The sequence below is a fragment of the Pinus tabuliformis genome, chromosome 1_1 (assembly GCF_031772625.1).
Source record: "Pinus tabuliformis cultivar Carrire ecotype Pingquan chromosome 1_1, CPIR1, whole genome shotgun sequence".
Classification (NCBI taxonomy): Eukaryota; Viridiplantae; Streptophyta; class Pinopsida; order Pinales; family Pinaceae; genus Pinus; species Pinus tabuliformis.
In genome coordinates this window covers 248,530,338-248,541,861 of record NC_142297.1, presented here as the reverse complement: position 1 = coordinate 248,541,861, position 11,524 = coordinate 248,530,338, and positions in this window count along the sequence as shown.

The window sequence follows — 11,524 nt, the reverse complement described above, 5'->3', positions numbered from 1 at the left end:
AGTTCTCAGAAGAAGTTTTTAATGTGATGGAAGAAAGCTAACTCTATAGAGGCTATTCTACTTGCAGAAAGAGAAGGAAAACTGAAATGAAATGAAAACCCTAGCAAACCTTAGTTGTGTAAGAAAAGAGATGGAAACTACTAAAATGAGTGCCATTAACATCTAAAAAGGTAAATTGCATTTATTCAAGCCACTTCTAAATAGAGATGGGAAGAAATCATCCTTTTGTACTTTTGAGTATTTTTATGTCGAATTATTATGCTTATGGTTTGACTGATTATGACTGTGCAGAGGTTTGGTGGAAGATGAGGATGGAGTTGGTTTTTTTTGAAGATAAGGAAGGTGTGGAGAGGTCCTAAGAAGTCCCTCGTACCCTTCTGGAGACTTCCATTGTGATCAAACTTCGGAAAATCGCTCACATGAACTTCTACAGGAGGCTGCAGGGGATCTACAAGAGGTTCTACAAGAGGATCTATAGGAGGAGGCCGAAAGTGGTTTTTGGAGGTTTGAAAGTAGAAAAATGGTGGGAAAAGGGAAATGAAGGCTGGATGAATGTGTTGAAGTATCTAGGACTCTGTTAATGAAGATCAAGAATGAAAGAGGGTTGGATTTGTTCAAAGGGGAAGAAAGCAACTTTGTACAAAAACGCAGAAATTAGGGCAGATTGGCGAAATGAGGTGAATGAGTGGGGAAATATTGAGAGATAAAATAGTACAGGTTGTGCTATGGAGGAATGATAAGTTGGGGTGTTCTACAAGTGAGCCGCACACTTACTTCCCAAAACTGACCTAAGTAAGAACCAAAAAACAGAGTTTGTCTATTTTGACTTAAAATCTGACCTAAAAACAGAGACCTGCTGAACAAAACTTTGTGAACAGAAAATTATGCTAGAAATCCATGGTAAATGAACAAGAAAGGATCTAAGCATGTGAATCCAAACTAATATCTACTTTTTTAACTCAAAACATAACACTAGCAATTGCATAGAGGGCAAAAACTGTGTTTTTGGTGGTAGCAGTAGTGCCTTGACCTCAAATCATGGTCCCAAGGAGGGAGAAAGGAGATCAAGACCTACTGGTAGCCCTTTTGGATATTTCTATGTTACTACATCAAACTACTTAAGAAACTTGAGGCAAGAACAACTATTTTAACCATCAAAAGCAACCTATTTTACCAAAGCAAGATTTAACCTAAACAACAAAAATTATCCTATGAATGCAAGAAAAAACATATATATACACAAAGGAGGTGCTGGGAAACTTGGGTTGGGCCCTAACCTAAGAGCTTCATCCCTCTAGAAAAGATCAGTGCTAGTTCAAAACTGGATTCATCTTCATAGATAAAAAAAATAGCTGTTACATCACAAAACTGTCTTCAAAAGAGCTTGAAAATGAGCTAAGTACAAGGCTGCATAGAAGTGTGAGAATAGACTATCAAATGGCTAACCTATTGAGGCTTGAAGACTTCTTATTTATACAAGTGGGGGCTCCCAACAGTCCTCCTAAACTTAAGGAACTCAGCTACCTAAACCTGGAGATAATGGTAGCCCTACTTGACTTGCTCAGCTGCCCCTTGGAATCATCGATGTGGTCCTTTGTACTCCGAGCTGTTGATGGAGAACTAGACGAAGGGGTCATTAATGAAGGAGACACCCCTCCTATAAGTCCACAGCCCTATTTCCTTGAGTTTCGATGCCATTCTACTCATAAATGCCTGGTCCTTGTCCAAAATTGTCCTAAAATCTGCAATAAACACTCATTAGACTATGTGGCAAAGTGACTATCCCCATTCACTCAATTGACATAAATATATTCAAAAACATGCACAAAACTATTGAGAGTGGTAGATTAAATGAAAATAATAGGCAAAATGAGCCCATATAGTTACCCATTTCTAGGGCTCATCATCACCCCACTGCTGAATGGGTTGCTCATCCTCTGAGCAACTAATCCAGTTCTTCATCTTTAATAGCTTTAACAGCTGTAGAGCTATGAAAAGGGTCTCTTTCACCTCTAATTATCTCACATTAATATGTCAATCTCGGAGCGTTTTGTTATTTCAAAGAGTGACTCAGTCTGAGGCTATCACTTGTCAGAGTAATGCTAGTAGTATAGCATTTAACAAAAATACAAGAGTAAACGGATGCTTTTCTATAACTAAGTTACTTCAAATGAATAAATCACACACTATAAAACTAGGCAACTTTATCAGCCAAGGGTTCGACAGTAATAACCCATCCGTTTGGAAACTGATGGAAACGAAATCAGAGCATGGACCACGGGTCTGGGAGCTAGGCAGTAAATGCCGAGGCTCACTACAGCCACAAATCGTCTCTCACACCAAAGTAACAAATGTGAGTAAATGAAACGACAGGGAGAAAAATGGAACAACAAATAAGAAATCGAACGGCAAATCTGGAATGGAACATCAATGCTAAAATGGAACAGCAATTCTGAAATAGAACAACAATCGAACAACTAAATCTCGCGAGCAGTGATCAAGCTTTATCCTACCAACTCAAATGCACTCGTTGTAATCAAACATCAATCTTTCATTCTCCAGGCAAATCAAGCAGCACGCACTAATGGAACAGCATTAATTACTAATAAGTTATGGAACAACGGTTGGAAATCATACATAAACACAACACACTTGAAGAGTAATCTGATTTAGCACCAATTGTTATCAACATGAATACAACTGTGTTTCAAAATGGAACAACATTACTCCTGAATCGTAAAGAACACAACTTTCAGATAAATTCCACAACACGAATATACAACATAAGAGCTCTGTAACAAAATAGTAACAATGTTCAGTTAAGTCTAATAATATTCAATCAACTCTGAAAGGATTAGTGATATAATGCAGAGTCAATACAACAGTTATTGTCTATAAAAACCTTAATGAATGAATCTTAACAGAGAATATGATGTAACTTATAAAGCATATCAGATTACCAAATAATGACGATAAAAAAACCACGTAGAAATCAAATCGTAGTGATACAGAAGCAACTGTTCTCCAGAGTCGGGCCCTTAGCCTCAAGTGTACACCGCTTTAATTTAATCCAGACACAGAGATAATATAATCACCAAGTTTATATTAATGCATAAAACAAAAAGTACAATGAGCCAAGTTCAACGAGGCTCGATGATCAAAGTTCTATCTTTAACAGAAAGTTACATAAGAGCATCACGCCCCAAAGCTAACAGTGTCGTCCCTTTATATAAGGGTGACGGCGGAGATGTCTAAGCAATAAGATAAATAAAGCAGTGATCCCTCAGGATCAAAGATCCTGAGGGATTCGCCAAACTATTAATCCTTAATCACTTCTTTTCTCCTCTGCCGAGCTGGTGTCTTCTCCTCCTTTTCCGGACTGGTTTGCTTCAATCTACTTAGCCTCGTTTGCACTCGGTCCTTCATCAAAGGGACATCAGTTACCCTGTTCTTGTCTTTTTCTTTGGAATAGCAGCTCCTCGTTTTTACCCCTTCCTGTACAGGAGAATGACAACTATCAGTGGTTAAGTCTTGCATACTAATCCCACATGTTTTGTTATAATTCTTTATTGTTTTCCATGTTCATGATGCAAAAAGGTTCACAAGTTCCACTGAAAATCCATTGAAATGATCATCAAAAACATACCTTTTTAGTACTCCACACACCCCCCTGCTTACCCTGTTTCATGCCCTCATGAAAACTTTGTAGTTGACATGCAAAGCAATGAGAGAATAGGATGGAGAAGGAATCTCATGCGGAGGCGTACAACCATGGTGAGTGACAAGGTAGTCAAAGAACTGGCCTGTTTGACCCTGAGTCATCTCATATAGGGCTTGATATCCGGGTGCAGGGTGCCAGATAATTGGACTGCGGAATCTATATCCTAACCAGGATGGCCCTGCCCTCAAAATGCTTTCGCCATAGAGGTTCAAACGATTGGCAGCTAATTGAAAATTCTCATACTTAAATGGCTCCCTGAGCTGGATGTTTGGATTAGAGATTCGGTACCGAAATTTGGCTGCATCAATGGCAGGGAAAATTTTAGGAACCCCCCCTAAATTTATAAATATAATAAATGGGTGAATCTCCATGGTATATAGGAAAAATGGAAGGCGATTTTATCAATAATATAATATGTATATATAATTTTTTGGCGAATCTCTCACCAGGCATGGCGAATATTTTACTCAATTATAAAATCTTGTAAGATCTTGGGGAGTCTTTCACTAAATAATAAAACTTTGTAAAGTCCTAGTGAATCTTAGCATAGACTACATGCTGGTTTAATTCCCCCATTTAAATAGGCTACATTCCAGGTGAATACCATGGGTCAATACCATGTGCCATTTTGGTGAATACCATGGGTCAATACCATGTGCCATTTTTATTTTTATTAATTCTAATATTAGGGTTAATAATGGTTTTTTGCATGGTATTAATAACAATCTAGTCCATGGTATTTGTCCCATAGTATTTTGGCCATAGGTTTCACCTAAATATAACCCATTTTTTGAGTGTTCGTAAATATAAGGTGACTTATGGAGTAAATATAAAAAAATGTTTTATTTGTTTACCATACCTCTCGTTTATTTATATTTTTATTAATTTACCATACCTCTTTTACAAATATGGTATTTGGCCCATAGGATTCACTTAAATAAAACCTCTTTCTTGAGCCTTCATAAATAGAATGAGGGTTATGGATTAAATATAAAAAGAGGTTTTATTTATTTACGATACGTCTAGTTTATTTATATTTTTATTTATTCACCATACCTTTTGAGTAAGTATAAAAAGACGTTTTATTTATTTACCATACCTCCACTTTACTTATATTTTTATTTGTTTACACCCTTACATGTATATAAGGTGACTTATGGAGTAAATATAAAAAATGTTTTATTTATTTACCATACCTCTTATTTATTTATATTTTTATTAATTTACCATACCTCTTTTATAAATATGGTATTTGGCCCATAGGATTCACTTAAATAAAACCTATTCTTGAAAATGGGCGAATGGATTCACTTAAATAAAACCTATTCTTGAAAATGGGCAAATGGAAGGTTGTAAGTCCTAATTTCAAGGGCTAAATTTACCTTTTTTACCCTCTCCCTTAAAATAAGGTGGGCTATTTGAGGTGATTTGTAAAAATGTACTATGATACAAAATATTCGCCCACTAAAAATTTAAAACCCCTTAATTTCGCCAAAGGGCGAACATTCGCCCCTAAAATTATCCTTGATCAATGGCGAGGTCTTTGATAGAAAGAAAATATTCTAAACTTTTTTGAATGAATGCCTCATGCATGGGTCCTAACGTTTCGATGACACCCGGAGTTCTCATGAGGTTTCTATGCGCTTTCCACAACTGTACTGGGTCCCTAGGCTCAGCCCTTACCCACAAGTCTAGGCCATTTTCCTCCCTCTAGAAAGTATTATAGGCATTGAGCCATTTAATTTGATTAACCCCGAATGAGATGAATGTTTGCAATTGGATGTCTCCAACAAAAGGGCCAGGGTTCAGTTCAGTCTCCTGATCTAGCACGAGGTCATGCAAATAGAATTCACATAGCAATCTCTCGACCTTCACCCCATAATGTTTACAACAGTCTATAAAGTCATTGACAGTGTTAATTTGTATCGGGGCGCCTACTTTAACAGCTTTTATTTTTAATTGTAAGTACCGTTCTAGTAAAAACAGAGCATAGTTTTTGGCAGGGGCCCTACATGCTAAAATGTCATTGTATAAAGAACACAAGGTATCCATCTGCTTGATAACAGTATCTAGCCTACGAGTTACCTTTGCAAATTTCTCTTGTTCCTTTCGCCACACTTCAAAGGCTTGGCTTTCGGATTGATTGACGTTCCTTAGTTGCTGTTGTAGTTCTTCATACTTCTCACGAGGGACCGTTTGCTCTCTAAGCCTTTTTGCTTCTTGCTGAGCCTGTTTCAATCCCTTGCGCAAAGTCACTGTCTTTGTATCTCTTCTCCATGTAGCAGTGGAGGCCGGGAGTTTTACCTGAACTTTCTTATTGCGTTGTTTCGAGTTCAGAACCCTTATCACCCCTTAGGGTGGTGCCTCCGTCTGAATTTTCTTGTTGTCCATTTCTTTTTTAACATGAATATCAGCTTGCTGTTGTTCCTTTTCAAATGGAACAGCAGTCTGTTCCTCAGCATCATTTGGAACAGCAGCTAGATCTTCTGCAGGGTTTTGAGCAGCAGGGTGATTTTTGGGCCTCCACCTTTTTATCTTGCGGATTTTTACTGCAGTGGTCATCTTTTTCTTCCCTGCGGTCTTCCTTACCCTCTACCTCGCTTTCAAGATCCTCTGCTGGTGGAGCTGGGCTATTATGCTCAACAATCTCCGCTGTTCCTTTCATAATTCCCTAATTTCCAGTGTTTTATTAGAAGGAACAACAGGTTTTTTGCTGCGTTTTGGGTCGTGCCTAGTCCCTGGATCTTTCTCCTGGGGTGCTTCTTCGCTGTTTTGTGCTGGCTTTTCTGGGGTAGGAACCCTAACTGGCTCCGTCACTTCTTGGGTGACTTATTTTTCTATTCCTACTTCCTCCGAAATTTCCTCTGGTGCCTTGGGAACAGATTGTTCCCGTTTAGTGTCTCTTATCTCCTCTTCATCATGAACAGGCAGATTTCCTTCTTCTGCCTCTTCTGCATGTGGTTTTTCAGATGCATCTTCTTCCTGGGGTTTTCTGTGGAGGTTTGACAGAGTGGAAGGTTGGCCATACATATTGGCCAAGACTGCGGCCAATTCATCTTCTCCCACTAGGTCCTATGGTGGGCTACCTACCTGCTGTCCCATTTCCTCCTCCTGCTTGGATTGTCCAGCTTCTGCCTCAGAATGCTCAGCTTCTGTTTCAGGATGCTCAGCTTCTGTTTCAGAATGCTCTTCGGATTGTTCGGCCTCCTCGGCCTCTCCTTTCTTTTCTCCTTCAGCTTTTTCTTCTTCTACTTTTGGCCGTGAGGATTGCTCGTCCTCAATTACCACTGGCTGGCTGGTGCTTTCCTGGAGCTTTTCCAGCCTTCCTCTTATCCGGGCTAACCACACTGATTTTCTGTGTTTCTTTGGCTGTTTAGGTGTACCGGTGTCATGCTTACGCTTTGCTGATTCCTGGCGTGTTTCTGGTCGTTCAGATGTGCTCACAACATGTTTTTGTTTTACTAATTCTCTGCGTTTTTCCGGTCGTTCTGGTGTGGTTGTAGTATGTTTACGTTTTGGGGATGGTGCTGTTTCCCTCCCCTCAATTATTGCAATTAGCTCTTCCCAGCTGCTTTGCTACTGGGTGAGGCTATGACTAACTATTAATCGAATTAACCCATGGTGGCTGACAACTGACTCTACATGTTGTGCCTTTTTTAGGCTTCGTGCAACGTCATGAAGTAATGAATTCAAAAGTGCAGGCAAATTTACAGAGCATTTCTGCTTTAGAACAGCTAAGAGTTTAAGATGTCGTGGTCTTACCATGTCTTTTCTCCCCTCACAGGTGATGTAGCTTTGCACTGTTCTTGCTAATTCTGCCCAGGGTTCTCTTAGCGTTGCTGGCAGAACTCCCTTCCCCTTAATCGTCAAGCTTTGCCCTTTGTCCTAGAAAATTTCCATCATCTTTTGTAATCTTTCCTTCTTTAGTGTCCATACAGGCCTGGTGGCTGGTAGTCCCAAGACTTCTGTGATTATATTGTCGATGACCGCTATCTGATTCCGCCTTACTATGGAGTGATCCTCCTGCAGGTTCTGCAAGAATTCAGTTGCCACTGTTTCATTAGACTCCTGCAAGCGACTGAGATAAGTCAGCCACCCTGCTCTTTCCAGGATCTCCAGGGCAGCAGCAGAAACTGTCAATTCCTGAGGTTCCCTTCGAATTGCCCTGCCTCCCATGGTTTCACTGTGGATTCTCAATGGAATAGCAACTGCTTGTACTGTTTGAAATACAGATGGGGTAATAATCGCAAGATTTTGAAAAAAACACAGAGTATGCAACAAAAATGGCTTATGAACAACAACTTGTGTAAAAAATAGAAATATCATGTCGTTAAGCCGTACCATTCCCTAGTACACTATCTTTCCCGAATAGTGAGCTAACACACAACCCGGGGAATAATGAGGTTAACCTCCCCCCCACAATGTGATAGGCTGTCCCAGCCGTCAAAGAAAGGAGCAGCACCCAATCTGCAACCAAGTCATAAAGGAACAGCGTATGAAAATATGCTATGTTTAGAAAAACAACAAATTACCGAAATCGAGGTATAAAGTTGGATCGCATATTACGTAAGAGGCTGTTATGATATGATACGAGGCTGGGGGATAGGACGTCTGTCATACTTGCCAAATCTCAAGTGGTCATTGTCACCTCCTTTGCCATGATTGGTGGTAATAAATGTTCATGCGATATATAAGTCGGGAAATAATGTATGATTAGTGCCCAGGATATAAGAAACAAAAGAGTATTAGTATCCTACCTATAGGTGTAATCAATGTGAGTTCAATACCATTAACAGTGCTTTGCTGCCGACAGGTGTCCATAACCTTGGCAGAGTTGTTTATTTCACCATTGGAACCATGATCCTTTATGTGCATATTAAGGAATGTAATGTCAAAGTGTAGGCCATTATGCTGGCTTGGTAACCGGTTAGCCATAATGCCATTCACGAGGAGGGGCGAAGAGTGGGCAGGTCGGCTCGTGATGAGACCTCCTGTTCCAAGGTTTGTTTATTTGGTATACTTTTTGGACCATATCCCTGGTGTGGTGGCCATAGTGGGAATGCCACTTCACTTCCATCCTCATGATCATGGTAGGTTGGCTCTTGATGAGACCCCCTATCCTGCATTTGACAACTTTTAATTCATTTTTTTACTTTCTTTTTTCATAAAGCACTTTTCCTTATTTGTACACAAAGGGTGGTTCAACACTCCTTAAAAGTAGGAATGGTGGAAGAAGTCTTATCATCTCAATAGGAAGATATAAACCCTTTGCTCTTATTCCTAAACAATAATCAAAGAGGATTAAAGAGGATGTCATGATAAAGATAACCAATCAAGGCAAAATTAGTAAGACAATGACAAAAAATATGATGAATAAGTATGTCCTTCCTTTTGTCCTCTTACTGATACAGAGCCTTACAAAGATAGTGATTTATAATTTTCTGATTTCAGTATGTTGTGATTTTTTGTTCATTGCATACGTGCATAGCTGTCTCTAAAAGACTTTGAAAGAACAGGAGCAAGAAGCATCCTCAATTTAGATCAGCAAAAGGGGTAAGTTGTTTCACAAGAAGAGAAAAAGTATGCTAGAAGTGTTCCTTTTGGGAAGAGGAACAACAGAGGAGCATAGGTCTCGAACGTGCAAATGTCGTTCCTTTTGAAAAAGGGACAGCAGAACACACCAATGCCGTTCCTTTTGAAAAAGGAACAGCAGAAAATAAAAAAAAATGCTATCTTTCTTGGAAAAATAGGATAGCAAAACACCGGAAATGACGTTCCTTTTGAAAAGGAACAGCAAAAGACGCAAAAGTGTCGTTCCTTTGAAAAAGGAACAACAGAAAAAAATATGCTGCGCCTTTGGAAAAGGGACAGCAAACACACCGCAGTGTCGTTCCTTTTGAAAAAGGAACCGCAAAAATCAAAATGTTGTTCCTTTTAGAAAAGGAACAGCAAAACAAGAAAATGTCGTTCCTTTGAAAAAGGGAGAGAAAAAATCAAGAGTGATGTTCCTTTTGAAAAGAAACAGAAGAAAAATCAAGAATGCTATTCCTTTTGAAAAGGAACGGCAGAAAAATCAAGAATGTTGTTCCTTTTGAAAAGGAACAGCAGAAAAATCAAGAGTGTTGTTCCTTTTGAAAAGGAACAGCACAAAAATCAAGAATGTTGTTCCTTTTGAAAAGGAACATCAGAAAAATCAAGAATGTTGTTCCTTTTGAAAAGGAACAGCAAAAAAATCAAGAATGTTGTTCCTTTTGAAAAGGAACAGTAGAAACACGCAAATGCCATTCGTTTAGAAATGAAACGGAAAAAATCGAAATCTTTGAGCAAAAAATGACAAGAACACATTTAGTTCAAGCATATGTACACGAACGACTTGAAGAAAAGAACTTATGTACAAATTGTAAAAAGAAATGAATTCCTTAATGAATTACAGGTGAGGAAGACTTCTCTTCCTCTCCTAAAATCTCCATATCAGTGTCTCTGCGTAGCTGCTGGTAGAAGGATTCCCGAGTGAGTGGTTTACGATAAAGACGAACCCGGTGGCCATTTACTTTGAAGGCATATCCAGAACCGTCACTGGTGATTAAAGTGATGGTCCCATTGTCATGTACATTCTGGATTTCGTATGGTCCCAACCAACGAGTCTGGAGTTTCCCAGGGAAGTCCTGAAACCAAGAGTCATATAATAGAGCCCAGTCTCCCTCATGGAAGACTTTGTTTTTGATGAGTGCGTCATGCCATTTAGCTCACTGCTGTTGGATCAGTGTTGTATTTTGTAGTGCAGAGAGCCTAATTTCGTCCAATTCATTGATCTACTGTAGTCGATTAATCTGTGCCTCGGTTAGATCTAATCCAACTTCCTGTGCTGTTCGTAATGTTTGGATTTCAAATTCTATAGGAAAAATAGGTTGTTTTCCAAACACTAATTGATAAGGTGAGTAACCAGTGGTGCTTCTCCATGTTGTTCTATAGGCCCAGAGTGCTTCACGTAGTCGAGCAGCCCAATCACGCCTATGTGATGCATTGGTTTTCGTTGGGATTGATTCTATAACCTTATTGCTGCTTTCTACTTGTCCATTCGCCTGTGGGTGATATGGAGTAGTCATTTTATGCTGGACATGATAATTATTAAGTGTTGCAGCTAATCTATTACCAGCAAATTGTGGTCCTCCGTCTGTAATTATTTCCCTTGGAAGGCCATAACGTACAAATAGATGGAAAAGGAACTGTATGACAGAGTCCTCTGTGGCTCTTGGCAATGCTTCTGCTTCAACCCATTTGGTGACATATTCTGTTGCCACCAAGATATATGTTTTCTGATTTGATGAGGGGTTGATGGGTCCAACGAAATTAAGAGCCCTGTCTAGTCAATTTAACTTCTTAAACTGCTCTACATAAATTATGAATCCGGGTATCGTAAACTGATGAAGTGTGGTGCACCATATGTGCTTAGTTAACCTTTCTCTTACTTCGTTGTTTTATAGTTTATGTTGTTTTTTGGGGTTTTGTTCTTGTTGGTTTTCTAAAGTGTTTAATGCAAATGGAAATCCTATTCTAAGGTCTTAAGAATACTTTTAAAGGACAAGTATGGATAAAGATTTCAAGACAAGGCCTATGTCCCTAATGGTAATTTCCAAAACTTAGCACTTCAAAAGAACTTAAAACATGTTATTGATGGAATTAGTATTTAAACAAAAGTGTAAATATACAGCTAGTTCAATCAAAATAAAATGCAATAACCAAATAATGAGCTAGTGACTATGAGACCCAGTATCCTTGCTGCTTTAGCAGAAGGACAAGATG